Here is a 22396-nt window from a genome sequence, read left to right as displayed (position 1 = left end):
GTAGGTTCCAATCTACAGGTCAACCTGAAAACTCACCTGACAAGCATGGGCACCAAAGATCCTGACAAGTTGGAGGACTAAAAGAGGATTGCGATTTGACAAGAACCTATCAAGGGTCCTTCTCTCTCTTTCTCTTCTCTCTCTCACATTTGCACATATACATTCTTTATCATTAAAAAAAAAAAAGAAGAAGAAATCTGTAATGCGTATGCATCTAAAAACATAGGTTCAAATTATGTATAACAAAAATTAACAGAGATAAAAGAACAAATTATAAATCCACTCTTTGTTTTCCAATTGGGAATCAGAAAAAATAAATTAGAATAGATGTTAGATTTTAGAAAATTGACAAACTTATCCCAATGGATATACATGGAGCACTATATTCAAAAGCTGCATAATATACTCTTTTTTTTTTTTTTGAGAGGTTTTTCACTATAGGGCACGTGCGCTCACCAGAAAGACAGAGAGAGAGACAGAGAGACAGAAAGCGAGAAATCACCCCCACCACCACCACCCAGAGGGGATGGCCACGCCACAATCCCTTCTCCTCCATTCTTCTCTCAGGATCTTGGGCACGCACGCACACGTGCCCAGAGTGGGTTTTAAGCCACTGGGTCCGCAGTCGACTACGTGGGAGTCCAGCGACATAGCCATTACGCTAACTGCTGGTTCCCATATACTCAAGTTCAGTTTGGAAGTTAAATATTAAATGAGCCTCTGTGACACAGTTGGTACAAGCCAGACTCCACTGCTAGAAGCCACATGGCTACCTACGATTCAGATCCCTAGCCCAGTTGCCCTGAGAAACACACTGGGTACAAATGCAAGTCCAAGATCCTGATGAACTGGAATTTGGGAAAAAGGGGATCACAGGTTAACCAGAGCCTATTGGAGAAGAGGATAAGAAAAAATAATAATTTTTTAAAAATCAAATGGTCCTTTAAGTCTTAACAAAGGTACTTAGAGCACACAGAAGTAGTTAAGGTCCTTAGAGCACACAGACATATTCTCTGACCAATTAAACTAGTAATCAATAACAAAAATCTAATTGAAATATCCATGCTAGAAATAAAAAAAACACACTTTTAAGTAAATATTCATGAAAAAATAGAAAAAGTTTTAAGGATTTTGAAATAAGCAATAATGAAAATACCATTTGTGCTATGTAGCCACCTAAAGCGGCGGGCCTGTGCCATGATGGTTAAGGCAGCTGGATCCAGCCTGATCAACAGCACAGTTTGAGTTCTGAATTTGGCAGCTTGGAAAACACATGGTGCATGCATGTGCATGCATGCCCCAAATCCTGAGAGGACAATGGAGGAGAGGGGACTGAGATGTAGCCATTGTTCCCTCCAGGCCCGGGGGAGGGTACTTTCTCACCCCCCCACCCCCCACCCCGTTTCCAGCAAAGGCACATAAATAGCAAATAAAAATTAATTAAAGAATAAAAAGAATTGCAAAATAAATTCAAATTAGAAAGAAATAACAAAATTAGAAGAAATTAATGAATGAATTCAGAAACAAAAACACCACAGAATCAAGAAAGTATACAAATGGGCCGGCCCCACACCTTAGTTGTTAAAGGAACTAAATTCCACATGACTGTGGTTCAAATCCCAGGTCCAGCAGCTTGAAAAACACAGTGGCCATGTGTGCATGTGTGTCCCAAATCCCCATAGGATAGAGAAATGAAGAAGGGACCTGGTAAGATCAGGTACCACTGGGGAATGCTTTCTCCCTTTCCTTTCTTTCTGTCGGTCTCTGATGAGTGTATATGCCCGCTGGCAATTTAATAAAAAGAAATAGAAAAGCATACATTTAAATATGTTTAAGTGTCCTGTATATTTAAAATGGAAACATAATAACAAAAAACCTTCCTTCTACTATCCATTACTGTTTTCTACTCCTGTCTGAATGAATTTGTTCATTCACTAAATTCACTTGTTCATTCAGGATTTCTTGAATACTTTATATATTACAATCATGTGTGCTAGAAAAGACAGGACTTTTACTCTGAAGAATTAGACAGAATGCTGCACATACACCACTACATCTAACAGATTTTTAGTGCAGGAGAGAGAAATCCAATTGATCTCACTCCTTTATAGAAAGGTCTCAGATGTCAGAGATCAAGGATTATCTTTAACATACTGCAGGTGAAAGTACAACATGTGGCTACACAATAAAAATAGCCTGGGTAAGAACAATTAAGAGGATTTCACACTGCCCTATGACTTGAACCCAAGACTCTGTGGGATTTAGAGACTTGAGCCGTAGAACCAAACTTTCCAGGATAACACAGGAAATCAGGATTTTTGGAGTACTATGTTGACAAACAGCAACCAACAGTACTGCCACTTTTGAACCTTCAAACCCTGGTCTTTCAGACATTTTATATTTTCCTCTGAGAAATCTTCAAACTTGGGGCTGGCAGGTGGTGTGGTGGTTGGGGTGCTGGACTCCCACATGGCCAACACGGTTCAAGTCCTGAACCTCGTGGCTTGCTTTCTCATTTCTCTCTCTCTCTCTCTCTCTCTCTCGTCAAATTGAAGAGAAATAATAAACAAAATTGAACAAAAAATTATTTAAAAATAAAAATCTTTAGACTTCAGTCATACCTGGTTCTAAAGATTGTGATTTCATATTCTAATTGTCTTACATTTCAAAGGACCCTTTTCAAATAAAGACCCATCTGTACCTTAGCCAGCCAGCCCAAGTAATCAAGTGAGATATATAGGTAGTATGTTGCTCATGAGGTATTCTAATAACTACAGTGATTCTCAACTAAGGAGATAGGGAGGAGTACCAATTCATGAAATGGGCTTGGTCAAAGTACACCCTAAAGATTTTGGTAAGGACAAGAAGTAAAAATCTCCCTTGAAAGTATTAAAAGCAGACTAGATCATTCAGAAAATAGAATCTCAGATGTAGAGGAGAAAATGGCTGGCCTAGAAAAATCCACCATGAAGACTGAGAAAAATTTGAGAATAATATGTGAGAAGTACTGGATACTATCAAACGTCCAAATATCCGGATAACTGGCATTCCAGAAGGTGAAGAGACCCGTAAGGGCATTGATAATCTATTCCATGAAATCCTGCAAGAAAACTTTCCAAACCTAGAGAGGCATTCGAAGATCCAGTCCCAGGAAATACAAAGGACCCCAAATAGAATCAACCCAAAAAGATCTTCTCCAAGACACATTATGCTCAGGTTGACCAAAACTGCAGACCCAAGAAGATCTTCTCCAAGACACATTATAGCCAGGTTGACCAAAACCACAGACAAAGACAAGATACTAAGATTGGCAAGAGAAAAACATCAAGTTACCTACAAAGGACATCCCATCAGGCTAACAGCAGATCTCTCATCGGAAACAATATGAGCGAGGAGAGAATGGGAAAATATATTCAAAGTGTTAAGAGAGAAGCAGTTTCAGCCAAGAATACTGTACCCGGCAAGATTATCTTCCAGGTGGGAAGAAAAGACAAGAACATTCTCAGATAAACAAAACCTGAAAGAATTTACCAGCACCAGACCAGACCTCCAAGAAGTTCTCAAGGATGTGCTGTATCAGGAAAACTAAACGCAGATACATGGAAATAAGAGTCCAAAAACTGAGAAAGTAGCTAACTTAATCATAGGGACAAGTCTGGAGTTGAATACTATATCCCAGAATTTAATCAGGAAAATTGAACCAGAACAGAAGATAAAAGTATATGAGACTGATAGGTTCATGCACCTACCATTTGAACAGAATCCTAACCTGTTTCCGGGCTTTAAGCAAAGTTCCTTGGCGGTTCTTTGATTTAAGTTAAAACTGGTTTTCTTAGTAGTAACGAGGGAACTCACCTTTGAAAGTAGTCAGGTTATGTAGGAAATTGTGTGATCAATGCAATGTGGGTGGGAAGGGAATGGAGGACAATTTTGGACACTAGAGGTGGTGTGAGAGGAGGGTGGGAAGGGACAGAGGGTCAGAAAGAGGGGTGGAATTAATTCTAGCAACTAGAAGTGGAAATTTATATTTTTTGTAATGTGCATGATTGAGTCACTATGCAGTGTGTACTGGATGGGAGATCGCATTTTGTGTGCTGTGATGATGCCTAGAGAAGGAATGTAAATTGAGTTACAAAAAAGAGTTTCAGGAAAACAAAATATATCTATTCAATGACTGCAGTAGGATATGTAGCCCCATGGCAGAGGGTAAGAGATAGGGAACCAAGGATGGAGGGAAAAAAGCAAAACATACAGAAAACAAGAAATGGAAGATCATTTGCTGACAATAACAAGTTGGTTGATGTGCTCGATTGAGACAATATATAGTATACTCTGGATGGAAAATCTCATTCTGTATGCTGTAATGATGTACAGTGAATGAATGCAAATAAATAAATTGGAAAAAAAAAGATTTTGGTATGGAATAGGCATTTACCTTCAGATCCAAGAATTTTATGTCAAAAATACAGACACATGCCCAATGCGGCATTATTATTACTTAAAATTTTTGCCACAGGGCACGTGCACTCACCAAAAGAGACGGAGAGAGAAAGTGAGAAATCATTCCCCTGGGGGGATGGCCATGCCTTGATTTCTTTTTCATTCTTCTCTTGGGATTGTAGGCATGCATGAACACATTATGTGCATCTGTGTGATTTATAAGCCTCCAGGTCCAAAATTCAAACTACAGTTGGCCATATGGGAGTCTAGCACCTTAACCACGACCCTACCTGCTAGTCCCATGCAGCATTCTTTATAACAGCAAATGAACAGAAACCACGCAGATGTCCACAAAAAGGGAACTGGTTGAATAAACCATGACATATCAGCACAATGGAGTTCTATGCAACTGTGAAAGGGAATAGAAAATGTATCTAGGTACTCCTATGGCATGCTCTCCAGGATAATGATTCGTGAAAAAAGCAGAGTGATAGTATTCTACACTTTTAACTTATGAGATATAGAGACACACACAAATTCTTATTTTTTAATGGAATGATAAAAAAAAATAAAAGCTAGAGAGAAAAAGAGAGAGAGAAACACCAAGGTGGAGTAGAAAAGAATGAAATACAGGTTTCTCTCAATTTATACCATTATGTAAATATATTTCAGCAACCACACATGGTTTACAAAATTATAAAATGAAAAAAATAAAAATGAGGTGAGGAGGAAGCCATCCCTAAAAACCAATCATAAGATGAAATTCAGCTACACCAAGAATTACTTCAAGTGGCTAAAACAGTAATTTATTGTTTATTCCTAATGGAGGACAAAGAGACAGGAGAAATGCCAAAAGATTATAGGTTTGTACATTCATATATAGGTTTGTATTCATAGTGGTAGTACATGTCCAGCATCCCTGATCTGAAAATCCAAAATGTGAAACACTCCTAATTCCAAAACTTTTTCAGTGCACATGTGACACTAGAAGTGGGAATTCTACACCCAACCTTATATGACAGGTTAAAATGCTGCAGAATAAAAATACTGTATAAAACTATTTTCATGCTAAGTGTATGAAGTATATATGAACACAAATGAATTTCATGTTTTGACTTGGATTCCATCCCCAAGATATATAATTATATTTATGTAAATATTCTAAAATTTAAAAATATCCTAAACTTAAAACATTCTAGTCCCAAGCATTTCTACTGAGGGATACTCAACCTGTATCAGTACAAACTTATTATGTATTTTCCCTTAATAAATACTTATTTCCAAGCCAACAGGTGACATGGAGGTTAAGGTGACTGGTTCCCACATGGCTGAATGAATGGTTCTATTCTCAGACCCAGAGGCTTGAAAGTCACACTGAGCACATGTGCATATATACCCAAAAAATACCAAAAGGAGACTAGAGAAGGGATTGTAGCACTGTTATCCCCCTTGAGGGTGTTTTCTTACTTTCTCTTTCTTTCTTTCCCCTCCCCGCCTCTGGTGAGAGCATACACCCTATAGCAAAAAAAAAAAACCTAAAAATAAATTTAAAAAATAAGAAAATTAATTTCCAGAGCCAGAGAGTGGTACAATGGAAAAATGGAACACTTTGTGAAACAATTTCACATAGGAAGGTTCCCAGTTCAAGACCACAGATCTCCCTGTATACATCAGGCATACATGCACCCACACAGGGGCTGTTTGAAACCTGAGGGTGGATCACAGTACCAAGACCCTATTAAGGATGTAGTCTATTTCAGAATAAATAAACTTTAAAAAGAAAAAAATCAGAGCTGGTTGCATAGCATAGTGGTAATGTACTGCTCGAGAAAACTGGATCCCATATGGAGACCATAGCTCAAATTCCTAGTCCAGTCCACCTGAAACCTACCAGGCATGAATGCTGAGTGCCCAGGATCTCACAGGCTGGAGGACTGGAGAAAGGGGATTGTGGAGTGATCAGACACTGTGACAGATACTCCTCCACCCCACTACCATCCACCCTGAAGGGTACATGTGCCACTAGCAATAAAATAATAATAATAACAATAAAATTTTTGAGAGGTTTTTGCTATAGACCCTGTGTACTCGCCAGAAAGACAGAGAGACAGAAAGCGAGAAATCACCCCCCGGGGTGATGGCCACACTGAAATCCCTTCTCCTCTATTCTCCTCTTGGGATTTTGGGCACGCACACACGCACACACACCTGGCATGAGTTTAAACCACAGGGTCTGGGACTTGAACCACGGTCGGCTACATAAGAGTCCAATGGCATAGGCATTACACATCTCCTGGTCTCATAAATTTTTAAAAATTTATTAGCTCTGTTCATCAAGAAAGCCTAGAGACAATAATCAATTCAATATACAACAACAGGTGAATTATGCCAAATGGTGGTCCCTACATACATTTCCCAAAGAACCACAGCTCCTGGGAGAAACTGCCGATTTAATGTCTGGAATACAGGCCAGCAGGTAGTACGGTGGTTAAGGCAGCTGGATCTCGCAAGTCAACTCCATTGTTCAAGTCTTGGAATCAATGGTTTTGAAAAATCACACCAGGCATGTGTGTGTACATACCCCAAATCTCAAGAATAGAATGGAGAAGGGATTCCAGAGTGGCCATCTACCCTGGGAAGTGTTTTCTTTCTCTTTCTCTCTCTGCATCTTTCTCTCTGGTGAGCACATGTGCCCTATAGAAAAAAAAAAAAAAAACTAAAAAAAAAAGAAGGAAAAATTAAAGTCTGAAATAGGAAATGTGCAATGTGAGTATCAAACATCTTGTTATACTAGAAATATAAGGCAACTGTCAAAGGACACTGGAATTTTGTCAAAAGGACTCAGAAGCCAACATGAAGGGACTAACATTTTGAAAAAAATTGGGTTGATACTATCTTGTAAAACTGAACATTAATATATCACATTAGTCAGCATTTCTTTCAGGTCTACAGTCCATAAAAAAAAAACTGCATTCCTACAAGACAAAATAAGTGTAAGAAATATATTTGTCTTCAGAATATCAAAAACATGGGAAAACCCCAAATGTCTAACATCAGCTGAGTCCATGAATAAATATTCAAACAATACTATATTAAATCAGTTCAACAAATAAACCACAGTAATATGCAACAAGAGGGATAAACCTTAATGATGTAATACTAAGAGAAGATGTGGGTTGTTGCCAAAGTCATTGCTTTTTCTCTCAAGCATAAGTTTACATGTCCACTATATTTCCAAAATAATTAAGATCTAAAAGAGAAAATAAAATGGTTCTCTTACCAAAAACTTTACATAATTTTTTAAGTCTGGTTTGTCAACTTCTATAATGGCAAGAACATGTTGGCCATGCCGATCTTAGACAGCACTAAAGCATTTTGTGCCCAAAATATATTAAATACAAAATTCTGGTATGGTTTTGTTTCCTAAAATCAAATCCATACAAGTGAAAATTATTTGCTCAAATAAAAGGCACCCATTTGAAAAAAGTAATACTTTTAAATATCTTTCATATTTCTAGTTGCCTTTTTAACCAACATATTCTTTCTTAAATCTTATTCCAGTACACACTTAAGCATGAGTATTCTTTTGGGCTTTCCTTAATATTTTAGGGGTGGCTTGTGGTGTGGTGGTTAAAGTGGCTGGATCCTACATGGCCAACTGTGTGGTTCAAGTCCAGGACCTGCAGCTTTAGAAACATGCCTGCCACATGTACGTATATGTCCCAAAAAGGTCAGAAAGAGAAATGGGGAAAATGGCAGCATGACTACTCTCCATAGGAGGGTGCTTTCTCACTTTCTCTCTCTCCAGCGAGTACACACATTCTCTGGCAAAAATTACACATACACAATAGTATTTTATATTTGTTTAAAAGGCAAGTGCTTTATTATAGTATTAAAGAAAGCTGAAAGTTGCAAAAAGAACTTTCACTAGAATCAGTATTTAATCTGTATTTGGACATTTCTTAAATCAAGCAGAATGTTGAGATAACTCTCTTTATAAAAATAATAAACTTTATCTTTTCTCTTTTTTTTTCTTCTTCTTTGAGAGAAAGAGACCAAGAGAGTGACACAGGAACTCTCAACAGGTCTTGTCATGCCATGATCCCCTCCCCACAACTCTTCAGCTGGTCAGGATCCTGGGCATGGCCAGATCATGACCCAGAATCCAAACTCACAGTCAGCCATGTAGTTTCCAGCTTTGCAGAGCAGCATGCTACTACCACCTTTACCTCTGTGGCTGCACATATCTATTCTCATTTATGTTGTATTTTTGTTTTTTTCCCAGTTAATCACAAAGAAAACAAAATATATACCTGCTCTAATGCATTAAACAAAAATCTCCATTGTCAGATTTCAGAAAGCAATAATAAAATGTCAATTATAAAAGACTCATGTCTATAGTAGGTAACACGCATTTAAAGATTAGCTATGTGTATAAAAAGGCAATTCAATTAAACACACACATACACACACACACAGCTAGGGGGGCCAGGTGGTACCTTAGGAATAAAATGTGGCATTCCATGAGACTGACCCATACTGGAAGGTTATGGGTTCATGTCTGAAGACTGTGTCAGGGACATGCCTGATCCACGACTGGCTGAGATTAGGGGTTGGACCATGGGTGTTAGCTTGTGCTTTCTTTTACTCTTGCTCATAGAAGAAATAAACTTAAAAACAAAAAAAAAAAACAAAAAAAACCCAGCTTGGTACTGACAGGAATATTGTAAGGTGTAAACATAGTTATCATCTCTTTTGGAGTTTAAAAATTGAGAAAACAAAAAAAAAGTAGACACAAACAATAAAACAAAACCGCAGAATATTTAATAGGAAAAAATGTGTGATTAAATGTCAAAAAAGGTACCAACAAAGAAGCTATAAGATTACTTAATACAGGGTCAGGTGGTGGCACAGCAGTAATGCAACTGGACCACATGGAAAAGGCTAGTGTTAGATTCATGAACTCATATCCTGGAACCTTGCTGAGTAGCCCAGGTATGTGCACGTAACTGTAGTCCAGGCAAGCTGAGACAAGGGGAAGATCATGACATCAAGACCCTCTCGGGGGTGTCTGTCTGTCTGTCTCTCCGTCTCTCTCTCCCTCCCTCCCTCATGGAAGAAATCAATAAGCAAGCTTCAAAAAAAAAATTACTTAATACAGAGAAATCACAATGGACCAAGAGTGATTAGAAACAGCTTCCTGGAAGAAATGGAACCCACTATGAGTTTTTTAAGGTGAGTAGCAAACATTTAAAAAGTAAGAAGTGACAAATTTGTACATAAGAGGTAAAGATTTTTCCACTGTAAAATAAATACAAGATGTCTAAGATGATTTCTATGAAGCAGTAAGGTTAAGAAAAGTTAGAAAGATAGATTACTACTAAACTATAGAAGGTTCTGAATGCCAAATTATGAGGCACTAAATGAAACTTAACATGTCTGGACCTAATGGTACTGAAAGAAAAGCATGTAACAGACTTTTACTGACACTTGGAGAAAGTACTAATATATTCAAAATGTTTGGCTTCTCCCACATCACTGTAACAGGGAGTGGAGCAGAATAAATATGAAAACAAGGTTGATTTAATTTTACCAGCTTTTCTCAAGTAACAATAAAAATCACAAATGATTAATGTGAACTCTTCAACTGTTAAATTCCATTTATGAAATATGATGCTACTTTTTCTTTTGTTCTCTGTAGAGACTAAGCACTTATTTCAAGGTTGTGGGAAGTATTTCCCCCCATCTTGGTACATGTCAGAGCCAGTTATTTTGGCAGCTTTGAAGTTGCTTCAAGGTCTGTCATTTGGTTAGGGCAGGGGATGAATGCCTAGGGTGTTTTGTCCTCTAGGATGCCATTTTCTCTTAATTCATTTCTTTTTAAAAATGATTTATGCATTTTGGAATGTAGGGTTTTCTTAAAGATTACAAAAAAAAAAATCAACAAGTCCCATGTTGACCTAGTTATTTTCAAGGCACAGTTTTTCATTAATCTATTTTCTGTAAATATTTAAATTCACCTTTACAACATTCTCATGCTTTAAAAAAACTTTTCTCTTGGTAAGTAGAGCACTCAATGTAAACCGGATAACAGGGATACTCAACTTCAGAAGAAAAGAATATTTTCCCCTAACTTCAGTGTGAAATAATTTCAAACTAACAGAAAAGTTGCAGAACTAATAGAAAGATCTGTACACCCTTGACCCAGCTTCCTCAATTGTTAACATTTTACTTCATTAAACTTAACATTCTCTCAAACACACAAATATTTTTTCTGAACCATTTGAAATTAATTTGCAGAGAAGATGCCCCATTACTCCTTGATACTTCAGTGTGTAGTTCCTAAAACCGAGGACACTCTCCTATATGACCTCAGCACAAACAAAAAATCAATATTTTTTTTGTTTTATTATTAGCAACACAAGTTCACCACTTAAACCAGTAACCAGATTCAAGTTTCACTCATTGTTTAGTATGTTCAGGATCCAATCTACCATCATGCTTTGCATTTCACTGTCATGTCTCTTTGATCCCTTTGTACTTGGGATGCATCCTGTCTTTCCTTGACCTTTCTGAAGCATAAAGCCTGGTTACTTCATAGTAGGTTCCTCAGTTTGGTTCTTTCTGATGTTTCCTTGGGTTTAGATGTAGCTTACATACTATTGGCAAAAATACCAGAAAACTGATGTTATGTTCTACATGCATTACATCAGAGGGCAGACAACATCGATTTATCCCATTTCTGAGGCTGGTAAATTCTATCACTTGATTAAGATGGCATCTGACAAGACTTCCCTCAGTTAGTATTTTGTGCTTGCTAAAGAGTAAACCCTAAGTATTTCGGGGGTAGATATGTTAAAACTATACAAATATCCTGCTTCTCATTGGTCTTTCACCCTCGCGTCATAGAAATCTATTGATGACTTTGGCCAAATCAATTATTACTATGAGGATGGCCAAAGGTGATTTTCTAATTCCATCAATTTCTCTATATAAGTTGGCATTCTACTGTAAGGCAGAGCTTTCTGTTCAACCTTATATATTTATTTATTCACTTATTTATATCAGTATGTATTCATGGTTTTCAATTTATTGAATTAGCTAAATCAATAATTTATTTTGCCATTCAAATTGTCCCAGATTTGGCCAGCAGCAGTCCATCAGGCTTGTTCCTGTGTGTTTTGGACACCATTTAATCATAATTTCAATATTTCATTGCTTTCTAGTATGATAAGCCATTTCTCTAAAAAATCCTGACTCCTTTTAGTGTAGAATGATATTTAGAAACAAAGATCTGGGGCCAACTGTGGTACAGTTAAGCACTGTGTATAGAAAGTTGGAGCCACACTGTAAAATGGGGTTCATATCCCAGTCCAGGAGGCTTGAAAAATATGCCAGGCATGTGTGTGTGCGTGTGTGCCAAAAATCCTGATGGGATGCTTGCTTTGGCAGCATACGCACTAAAAAAAAAAAAAAAAAAAAAAAATCCTGATGGGATAGAAGAATGAAGTAAGAAAAAGGATTATAGCCTCATAAGGCCCCACTGGGGACACAGGCGCTCTCAAAAGCACCTTGGTGATTAATAACAAACAAATAACTGAAACAAACAGAGATTTGAGTACTAGTGTGTTACTAGTACTAGACTATCATTGCTTCTAGGTCCTCCTAGGGATCAGAGAAATATATGTAGTATACACACAAATACATACATATGGTCCACTGCTGGTTCAGTGATGAAAAGAACTTCATTTCTAATTCTAATAATAAGATCATTCAAAGAACAAGGCCTTGAGGCATATACCACAGTTTTGACATAAATTCCACCAAAAAAGTCTAATGGAAACAGAATAAGTTACAGAGAAGGGCAAACAAGAAGACTTATTGTGAGAAATTGTCATCCAGAAATTGTCACACATGCAATAGAGTAGCAGGTACTCCACCTTGTTGAAAACATGGTATTATTTAAGAGTATTGTACTGTTTATCAGAGTGACCTCTCAAGTGTGGAAATGAAAAAACTGTGAAATACTATTAAGTAAGATTTGTCATTAACTATTGATTCTTCAAAAAGAAATGGCCAACAGATAGAAAAGATCCTACATTGTTTAACTCAACATATAAAAAGTACAAATGGGGCAAATCCATAGAGATAGAAAGCAAATTTGTTGCCTGGGAGCAGAGGAAGGAGGAAATGGGGAGGTACTGATAATACATTTAGGATTGTTTTAGAGGGATGAAAATGCTTTGAACTTGACAGTAGTGATAAGTGGCAAAGTTTTGGTTATAAAACCTACTCAACTGAATTTTTACGGCCAGCCTCTGGCCTGGCAGTTAAGTCAGGTGGATTCCACATGGTCCACTGCACTGTTTGAGTCCTGGACCCAGTGGTTGGAGAGACACCCCCCCAAAATGAAAACTACATGTGTGTGTGCATGTCTCAAATCCTAAAAGGAGAGTGAGTTAGAGAAGGGATTAGGGAAGGACCATGCCCCATGGGAAGGGTATGCTTTCTTGCTTTCTCTTTCTCACCCTGGAAAGCACATTTGCCCTCTGGCAAAAAAATAAATTTTTAAAGAGTGTGTGTTAGGACTTTGACCACCAAAGACCCTCTGCCTAGACTTCACCTTCCTGTTCCCCAGTCTAGCCTGGAGTCAAGATAAACTAATCAGCAGCCATCTATATTTGAGCTCCAAGTGGCCCCATTCAGGGATTTTGACCACCAAAGATCCTCTGCCTAGACTACACCCTCCTGCTCCCTAGTCTAGCCAGCAGTCAGGTTAGAGCACCCTACTTATTCTCTCTGTCTCTTTCAATCTCTCTCTCTCTTTTTAATTTTTCAACTTAGCTCTCTGCTGTTCTTTTGTCTTTCTAATTCTTACCTTTCCCCTGCCCCCATAGGATAAACCAATCAGCAGCCATCTTTTTTTTTCTTTTTTGAGAGGTTTTAGCTATAGGGCATGTGTGCTCGCCAGAGAGACAGAGAGACAGAAAGCTTGAAATCACTTCCCAGGGGGATGGCCACGCCGCAATCCCTTCTCCTCCATTCTCCTCTCGGGATCTTGGGCATACATGCACACGCGCCCGGCATGAGTTTAAGTCACCAGGTCAGGAACTCAAACCATGGTCGGCTACATGGGAGTCCAGCGACATAGCCATTATGCTAACTGCTGGTCCCAACAGCCATCTATATTTGAGCTCCAAGTGGCACTATTGGCGGGGCATGCTAGCGTGCCATGGGCTTTTCATTTTTTGACAAAATTATTTTTTCCTATCTTTTTCTTATTGTTTTTGTCCTTTTTTTCTCTCTCTCTTCTTTGTTTTTTCCTTCCTTTTTCTTGTCTTTTTACTTTTCTCACTTTTCTGCTCAGACTCCATACACTGATTTTCTAGACATGTCTATGTGCTCAGTAGCTAAATAGCTGAATACTTTTAGGGTCAGGTTAATCCTCAATTTTCACTGAATCTGTTGTATAAAGGGAGAAAAACAGTACTGTTTACAGACTGCAGGTCACTTCTTTCTGCCTTCCTCTGATTGCTCAGATTTAACTCTAAAAAATAGGAATAAAAGCATAATCCATCAGATGACCAGAAACCATGGTAGAGGGACAAGAAATATAAGAAATGAAGAAAACATTTCTCCTCTAATGGAACAGAATAACTCTTCTTTCCCCACAAAGAATACAAAGGAACTCATGGGAATGTCAGATAAAGAATTTAAATTATTCATAGAAACAAAGCTAACAGAGATCCAAGAGAATAGAGACGACAAACCAAGTTCTAAGAGGTGAGGAAGTTCTTGCACGATCTGAAAGAGGAGACACACATCATAAAAAAGAATCAAACGGAATTGTTAGAGATGAAGGCTGTAATACAGGAAATCAACACTTCCCTTGAAAATATCAAAAGCAGATTAGATCATGCAGAAGATAAAATTTTCTATATCAAGATTGAACATCTGACCTAGAAAAATTCACTAAAAAGACTGAGGAAATAACCCCCCAAAATGAAAACTACATACAAGTAATACTAGATACCATTAAACACCCAAACATCCGGATCATCAGTATTCCAGAAGATGACGAGGCTAATAAGGGAATTGATAATCTATTCCATGAAATCTTGAAAGAAAACTTTCCAAACCTAGAGAGGCACTCAAATATCCATACCCAGGAAATACAAAGGACCCCACAAAGAATCGACCCAAGAATATCTTCTCTAAGTCACATCATAGCCAGATTGACCAAAACCACAGATAGGGACTAAAACTGGCAAGAGAGAAACATCAAGTTACTTTCAAAGGATATCCCATAAGGCTAAGGTTGGACCTCTCATTGGAAAAAAATGCAAGCAAGGAAAGAATGGAAAAATATAGTCAAAGTGCTAAGTAAAAAACAATTTCAACCAAGAATACTATACACAGCAAGATTATCTTTCATATGGGAAAAAAAGACAAAAACATTCTCAGATAAACAAAACCTGAAAGAATTTACCAACACCAGACTAGCTCTCCAAGAAGTTCTAAAGGGAGTGCTATATCAGGAAAACTAAAGTCAGACACACAGAAATAAGAGTACAATAAACAAGAAAGAGAATAGCCAGCCTAATGGTAGGGACAGGTCCGGAATCAAATGTTAATTCCCAGAGTTTAAATGGAAAGATTAATTACGTGAGTCTAACTAGTGAAATAGAATTTTTTGACTTTAGACTAAAACATTACTGATTTTCTTTGATACTTTGATTTTCATATTTAAAGATTTTTGTTGAACTGCTGATAGGTTCATCTACCTATTCTTTGAACTGAATCCTAACCTTTCTCCTGGCTTTAAGTTTTAAGCAAATTTCTTTTAACATTTTAAAATTTTGTTCTATTAAAACTAAACTTTTTTCATTAAAAAGTACATTTAAAAATACCTATTTAATGACTGCAATAAGCTATGTAGCCCCAGTGAGTTGTTACTTTATAGTATGTTCACTTCACACCTAAAGTCAGATATACGTTCCTAAATATGTACATATCAGCTGTGCTTGCTATTAAAAGTCTTTAAATTAATTATGATCTTTAGTGAATCAACAAAATGTGAAAAAAAAAGGTATGGAAAACAACTGTACATAGCAGAGACAGCATGGGAGGAGGGGGGAGTTGGCAAAGGGTGAGAGGTAAGGAACCAAGGTGGAAAAAATAAGCAAAATCTATAAGAAATAAGAAATACAAAATTATTTCTTGATGATAGCATGTATGGTAATATCCTTGACTAAGCCAATATACAATGTATACTAGATGGAAAATCTAATTTTGTATATTATATTGATGTACAGTGAATGACTAAATAAACAGATAAATAAACAAAAAAAGGGTGAATTTTAAGTATATGAATTACATTTCAATGAAAAAAGGAAGGGCAGATAAGGCAAAACTCCCTAATGCCAAACCAGATGTTAACTGTTGGGGGTTTTCTCACTGTCAAACTTCTGGGACTTTTCTATACACCAAATAGCAATTCTGATAAACAACACTAACACTTTAGATGAGTGCTTCATTACAGGACCAGCAGATGACATAATGGCTACATCGCTGGATTCCTATGTAGTCAACAGTTCAAGTCCCAGACCCAGTGGCTTAAACTTACTTCAGGTGTGTGTGTGTGTGTGTGTGTGTGTGTGTGTGTGTGTGTTGTGTGTGTGCCCAAGATCCCAAGAGAAGAATGGAAGAGAAGGGATTGCAGTGTGGCCAGTCCCCCCTGGGGAGTGATTTCTCACTTTCTCTCTGTCTGTCTGTCTCTGTCTTTCTGGCAAGCGCACACACCATAAAGCAAAAACATCTCCAAAAAAGGAAAAAAAAAAAAAAAGAAGGTTGCTTCATTAGAAATAGTCAATTTGTTGGGTGTGGTGGTGCCAGCCCTATGGCAAAAAAAAAAAAAAAAAAAAGGTCAGCTCGTCAAGAATATCACCAGAATTTTCCATTTTTTTACTTCCTTAGTTGACAGCAGTACCTTAGTGAAGTAAACTTTTTATAGCATTTCAATATATATGTAAGCTTTGGCGTTTCACCCTTAGAATTCTGTAACCTGTAGTTCTAGACTATTTAATTCAGCAAATGAGTGGAGTACATTTTTTGGACACTATGCTAATTCATCTCAATTTCTGCAAGTATCTCCACTTGTTGGCATTTTCCACCAAACTGAGGCTTGAAATGAACTCATGAGTTTAGTATCCTAGAAATTTTTCCCAGTTTTTAGTTACAGCCTATGGGAAGCCTCCTTCTTATAATAGGAGGTAAATTTTCATCTTACTGTTACCAAGTTGAGTTCAGCTGACCAGAATGCACAATTAACTTTTTCTTCTCACTTGGAATCTTCAATCAAAAGAACTGAAAAGAAGAAAATTAAAGTTAAATACTGTTACTCAAAATTCACAAAACTATATGAATTCAAAATAAATGTAAATAATTAAACATTCAAATGATACTTTTGCTAAGTCTGTGGTTCTTATAACTGTGAAGTTATTAAAAGTTAAAACTGCACTGAAATTTTGGGGTACACCATACTTTTAACTTACATAAAATTTCAAATGTAGTCACAGTAATTTATGAAAGAATAGTAGCTGAGAAATTAAGAAGACCATATCCTACACAAAAACCAATGATAATTTCCTTTTCCAAACAAAAGAATACTTGGGAAAGAAACAAATGAAAGATTCAACTAGATAGAAAATCAAGTTCAAGTTAGTAAGAGCTTCATTAATGATTTAGTTGATAATTTTAAATCTAAAAGTTTAAGGCCTTTATAATGTTAAAAGAAAATGAACTGGGATCAGCAGATGATATAATTATTGCATTACTGAACTCCCACGTAGCCGACCATGATTCCAGTCCTGGACCCAAAGACTTAAAAAACACATGCTGGGTATGTATGTGTGCATGTCCCAAATACCAAAAGAATGGAGGAGGAAGGATTGTGGCATGTAGATTCCCCCTGGGGGAGTGGGGGAGGGGTAGGTGATTTCTCATTTTCCCTCTCATTGTCTGTCTCTTTCTCCTGTGAGTGCCTGCATCCTAAGGCAAAAACCTCTACAAAACAAAAAGTTTAGAAATTCTTTTAGGGGGCCAGCAAATGGCATGATGTTTATTAAGGTGCTGGATTCTCATACACCGACCACATTTCAAGTCCCAGACCCGGTGGCTTGAAAATTGCAACAAATAGATAGATAGGCGGATAAATGTTTTTTAAAAAGAAAGTCTTTTAGGTTTCCTATAACACACATCTATTGGGTGGATACAAACTGATACATTTTCATTTTTTTAAAGAGGTTTTTGCCTTAGGGCATACCTGCTCACCTGAGAGAGAGACAGTGAGGGAGGAAGTGAGTAATCCCTCCTCAGCAGGATAGCCATGCCACAACCCCTTCTCCTCCATTCTCTTCCTGTGATCTTGGGCATGTATGCACACATACCCAATGTGATTTTTAAGCCACCAGGTCTGGGACATGAACCACAGTCAACCATGTGGGAGTCCAGCAACATAACCACCATGCCACCTACTGGCTCCAGATACATTTTTATTTTTAAGTGTTATAAATAGATATGAACTAGCCAAAGGGGAAAAAAAATAAATTTTTATCATTATCATTATTTTCCAATTTGCTATAGGGTACATGTGCTCACTAGAGAGAGAGAGAGAGAGAGAAGGAAGTGAGAAAGCAAGCCACCAGGTCCATGACCAAATCACGGTTGGTCATGTGAGAATCTAGCATCACACCACCTGCCAACCTCAAAACAAATGTTTTTAAGAACTAGCTCTAGGCCTAGTATCACTGAAGTATGTTCTGACATGACATGCCTGTAGCAACTATCCAATATCAAGTATTTCCAAAAAGGAAATAACAGAAATTGGACCTTTGAAGAGCAGCTAAAACAATCAAGAGTATGGCCTAAGTACAACCCAAAAAAACAAGACTACTCCTGTCTAGAATGGCGAAAGCAAAATGGAACAAGGTTTATCCTAAAGCATGAGGGCACTGAACAGGCTTATCAGGGAATGGTTATCAAATTCCAGAAAACTACTGCATTGTTGGAAAAGTTAAAATGCATTTTTGCATAGAAAAACATAGACAAAATATGTCATGAGTTTTCTGACAACACAATAGAATTAAAAAGTACAACTCTTGAAGTTTGCAAGAGATTGCTTTAAGACCAAAAAAAAAAAAAAAAGTATTATATTATTTTTTATAATGGACAGATAGCTATGAACTTGTTAAGAATATATAACTAAAAATACAGTTATTATACATTCAATAAGGGTTTGAATAAATGGATGGATGACCATTGGTCATAACCAACAAAGAGAAGACTAGAAATATAAACCTTGAGAATCTATAGTAAATATTTTAAGTAACCATAGAAAATTATTTTAACTATATGAAAACTATAGGATAATGACAATAAAACATCAATGAGTCAATGAAGAAAATAAGGTGTCAGAGGTTTAACACTGAGGCTACATTCAATTTAGTTCTGAATCACTCCCTCACTGTGTCTAACCAGTGCTTGCTCATAGTAAATTCTCATTTATTTGATAAATTATGATATCGCTAAGCAATCTAAAAAGAGGACAAGAAATCAGTATGTGTATCTTAGAATCCCACATCTCTATTTCTTAAAAATACAGTTTGAGCATCCCTACTCTAAAATATTACAAAATCTAAAACTCTTGAGCATCAACATGACACCACAGCAGAAAATTCCACATCTGATCTCATGTGATAAGTCAAAATGCTAAAATAATTCTCAACATATACTGAATTCTTTACAGATTATACAACTAAAGAGAAATTGGAAATTTCAGTATGTTGAATAAAAAATTATAAACACAACTGAAAAGTTGGCAAAGATGAGTGATAAACCCAAAATCTGAGTTATCCTTTGACATCTCCCTCTTGCCACCTGCAGGTACATACACAATTGCAATTTTTAAAAATAATTTAATTTTATTGTTATTATTATTCATTTTGACTAGAAAGAGAGAGAAAGCAAGTTGCCAGATCTGGGACTTGAATTGCAGTTGGCCATGTAGGAGTTCAAGGCTGCAATTACCATGCCACTTGCTGGTCCCCAATTAGAAAATTTTTTAAAATTAAAAAACCCATCTGTTTCAGAATGGGGCCAAGAAGCTGTTGAGACTAAACTCACACAGAGGGAGGCTGACAGAAAGTGCCCCTAGCACACTCCAGCTTTGCCATAATCTTTTTGGGAAAACAGCCTCAGAACCAAGCCTGTCTGTGACCTTCCCCATGTCCCTTCTCAACCATCTTTGATCCCTTTTTCCTCCCAAAATACAAGAAAGGACTTCGCTCTAATGTTCCAATATTGGGCTATGAACTGAGCCCACCAAAGAAGAGAACAGTTGCCTTCAGCCCTCTCCCTAACATTTCATTAACTAACCTTATATTGCAGGAAAGAGAACTGAAAAATGTCAATACACCTGGACAAGTTTGTCTCAGGTATTGTCCTTCTCCTGATCCTATTCAGCTCCACAAGAAGAACTATTTACTTGCCATTGTCAGAATTGAACTCATTCTTTCCCCCTCCCCATTGGTGACTTCTGCCTTTAAACTCTAAAATCTAGTAGACCTGGGTATACACTATTCAGGGCAACTTGGATGCTATGTGTGAGCAAATCATCCTTTAATCATCTTTTTTTTAAAAAAAAAAAGAGTGATTTTTGTTATAGGGCACATATATGCTCACTGGACAGAGACAGAAAGTGAGAAATCACCACCATCACCCCTGGGAGGGGGATAGCCATGCCACAGTCCCTTTTCCTTAAGTCTCCTCAGGATTTTGGGCACACACACACACACACACCTGGCATGAGTTTCAAGCCTCCGGGTCTGGGACTCATACCACGGCCAGACATGTGGGAGTCCAGCGATGTAACCATTATGTCATCTGCTGGTCCCCACCTAATCATCTTTATTGTAGCCAAATAAAGCATTCGCTTTGTCTCGGCTTTCCATTATAAGTTGAAAAAATCACCACCCAATCCTGTCTGTTTAGGGTTTTTGTTTTTGTTTGTTTGTTTGCCAGAGAAAGTGGGACAAAGCTTCAATGCCCTCTACTCATGCACCACCCTCCCAGTATCTCAGAGAGGTTTCCCAGACTGGAACATCTCTGAACTCTGTCCTTTAGAGGTTTTTAGTAAAAATGTCATTAGCAGGCATGATTGATTAAATACTAGTCAATGGTGATCGAACTCAACCTCCAGAAGGCACTCATCAGAGAGACATAGAAAGACGGAGAGAAAGGGAATCAGCAGTCCACTTATGGGAAGTGGTGATACCACAATCCCTTCTCCTTCTGCATTCTGTTGGGATTTTGAACACTCACAATGCACGTGGAGTATTTTTTAAGCCACCAAGACCAAGACTCAAACGAGAAACATGGGACTCAGCTCCCTTAACCACTAGGCCAGAGAGTCAGCCTCAAACCTGTTTATACTACATCCTAAATATTTCTGAATGTCTAATTCTCTCCATCTCCACTGCCACCATGTCATGTCAACAAGCAATTACAGTCTTCCAACTAATGTATATTCAGCACCTTTTCTATGTTGAGCCAGTTTTAAGATAAAAAACAAATTCTTCCTCTCTCCAGACTCAAATCTACTGAAAACTCCCATTCATTGTCCTTTACTTGGCTTCCAAAGTCTTGTACATACCACTGTGAATCATTTTTATTAACATTTCTGACACCAAATGTGTGGGGATTTTCCACGTCATGCAGTTCTCTAACTCTGGATCCCAAATGAGTGTCCTACAATTCAGTTCATCCCTGACACTACCCAGTTAGCCTCAGATTCAGTGAATTTAATGTCTCAGTTCTCTCTCCAGATAATGGGTGCAAGTCCCGGGTTGGCACTGGTTCTTCTACCTGTTGAGCTATAAATTCCAAAGTTCTCACAACTGCCTCCTCAAGCTCAATAATTTTCTTGAATAATTCACATAACTCAGAAAGGTAATTTGATAAGCTTTCAAGTTTACTACAAAAGATTCAACTCAGGAACAGGCAAATGCAAGCGATGCAGGAGGTAAAATGGGGAGACAGGAGAGCTAGGCTGAGCATCAATGTTCTCTATTAATATGCCTCCTTCCCAGTTCCTCAGTGAGTTCACCAGTCCAGAAGCTCTCTGAACTATTTTAGAAGTTTTTAGTAAAGTTGCCTTTAATGATTGATTAAATCACTGGCCTATGGTCATTAAACTCAAACTCTAGACCGCCTCCCCTCCCTGGTAGTAGAAAGTTCTATAATCCTCAGTAGATCTTTTCTGGTGACTCACCATCCCCTAACCTGAAGCATTGTAGAGGCCTCCAGATAACAATCATCTCATTAGCATATAGAAGACACTCATCACTCTGGAAAGTCTGAGGGTTTTAGAAGCTTAGTTACAAGAAATGGGGATCACCGCTGTGAAGACCCAGCCAGTGTACCCATCCTTCAAGATCACAAAAGCTAGAAAAGGTAGGGGAAATTGCTCTCTTTCCTCTTATTTTCTGTCTTTTCTAACTTTAAAAACAAAAACAAAACAAAAGTTTTTTCCCCCTGTGCCTTTCTCTTGCTAATTTTTCTCTCCTTCCCACCACATAGGACAGGGTATTCATAGGCATCTCCATCTCATCCTTGTGCTTCCCTTTTTTCATTTTCTTTTTTTGGGGGAGTGGATTCTCTTTTTTTCTGTTGTTTTGTTTTGTTCTTTCTTTTAAAATTTGTTTTGTCTTCCCACTTCTGTTTTCTAACCTCTTTTTCTTTTATCTTACCTTCTCATTTTGCTGCTCAACCTTTCACCCACTGCCTAGACAGGTCTAGGTGCATAGTAGCAAAACATCTGAATACGGTGAGGCTAAGAGAAATCTTCACCCTCCCCACTAAACCTGCTGCAAAAAAAAAGAAATTCCTCTTCATAAAT

General features: G+C 37.6%; 1 protein-coding gene across 1 annotated transcript in view; it reads right to left on the bottom strand.

Annotated features, from left to right (window-relative positions):
• The window catches only part of WDPCP (WD repeat containing planar cell polarity effector), a 264252-nt gene that overhangs the window by 201787 nt on the left and 40069 nt on the right, over window positions 1-22396 (bottom strand). Inside the window, exon 2 of the mRNA XM_027773331.1 lies at window positions 16730-16806. The gene's annotated coding sequence lies outside the window, so the exon portion shown is untranslated. The remainder of the gene's footprint in view (window positions 1-16729; window positions 16807-22396) is intronic.

Source organism: Tupaia chinensis, unplaced genomic scaffold, assembly GCF_000334495.1.
Source record: "Tupaia chinensis unplaced genomic scaffold, TupChi_1.0 Scaffold000341_1, whole genome shotgun sequence".
NCBI classification, from domain to species: domain Eukaryota; kingdom Metazoa; phylum Chordata; class Mammalia; order Scandentia; family Tupaiidae; genus Tupaia; species Tupaia belangeri.
This window is presented reverse-complemented; position numbering and strand designations above follow the sequence as displayed.